Source organism: Gekko japonicus, unplaced genomic scaffold, assembly GCF_001447785.1.
Source record: "Gekko japonicus isolate JY-2015 unplaced genomic scaffold, Gekko_japonicus_V1.1 scaffold2414, whole genome shotgun sequence".
Lineage (NCBI taxonomy): Eukaryota > Metazoa > Chordata > Lepidosauria > Squamata > Gekkonidae > Gekko > Gekko japonicus.
Window position 1 is genome coordinate 138,420 of NW_015163675.1, and position 1,427 is coordinate 139,846.

Below are 1,427 nucleotides of genomic sequence, written 5' to 3' on the forward strand. Positions count from 1 at the left end.
TAAAGTCCCCAACCATAAAATATTATATAACATTGTCCACACAAATTACAAAGTACATATTTCTTCAGCACTTAAACTCACAAACCAGTATTTCCAGAAAGCTCTAGAGAGTAGACATGGACATATTTACATTTAATTAGCTTCAAAAGTTTTGAGAATTTAGCTCTACATTTTCTATACACTTAAGGCACTTGTGTGGGACTTTGCTAGAGGACATTCCAGAGAATTCTTGAAGCCATTTATTCCTGTATTTCTTGACTAATAGCTTTTGCTATCACCCCTCTAATTATGTTATAGCTTCTCCAAAACATTAGTGAGAAATTAGCTAAATTCAGTGGTCAAAGAAACATTTGAATTGGATGGTGTTTATTGCTATTCACAATATGGATTGCAGACCTGTAGCATTAGCTGGGACAGAGGCACCTCTTCAGCTTCTGAAGCAAATTTTAATGTCCTTCATGAACAGATCTCTTTTTATGAAGCACATCCTAGCATTCCTCATGGACAAAAATGTTACAAACTGCTATGGACAAGCGTATGCTGATTTAGTGCTATTAACATAAATGGGGGTCTTCATTTCAGTATCTGAGAAGTCATTTAGGTGTGGGTGATGTTTTGCAGTTCCTGCTCTTTCATTTGTTCTGCTTATATGTTTTACAGCAAAATAAAATAAAATAAAATAAAATAAATGGCTTTAGACCTTTTTATTAATATAAAAATGAAGCAAAGAAAGCTGCAGGTCTATTACATATGACTATGACCTGGCATAAACCTGGTCTATTATGACTTTAGGAACCATTTTCAGCTTAAACTGAAGTATTGTTGCTTTTTCCTCAGAAATTAGGATAATTTGATCTCTCTCTAGAGCACAGGCCAAAAGCCTCTTAACCTTTTCCTGCAATAAGCAGATATACTTTGCAGTTTGGCCTCCTAATCACTAATATAAGCTGATACAAAAACAGGTAGAATAGATTTTTTTAACTAGGGCACAAGTTTAATGGCACTGATTTCTCTAGGGAAGCATGGAAGGAAACTGCAGTCTAAAGGAAATCTTATAATGCTGTAACCATCACTGACACAGCCAAATGTATACAAGAAAATGTTCTGAAACTTTTTCGACTTTTCTTTCCATTCATTGGTAACAATTGACACCATCACCAGGATAAGCAAAGATCCAAAGTTCAAAGAGCCTCACAAGCCAATTTCTATGCCATCATGGAGTATTTCTGGCAATCATTACAGTACCCTCGATTTGTTCTGGATTTTGGGAACCATTTTTGTGCAAGTCCACTGCAAACACCATTATTTTCAATGCACAGCCAATTCAAGGGTCTTCTATGCAGCAGTCATTGTACATAATGCCACCAACATTTTACAAAATGCAGTCCTCTGTCTCCTCTCCAGCCCCCCCCCCCAATCTCAAGCAT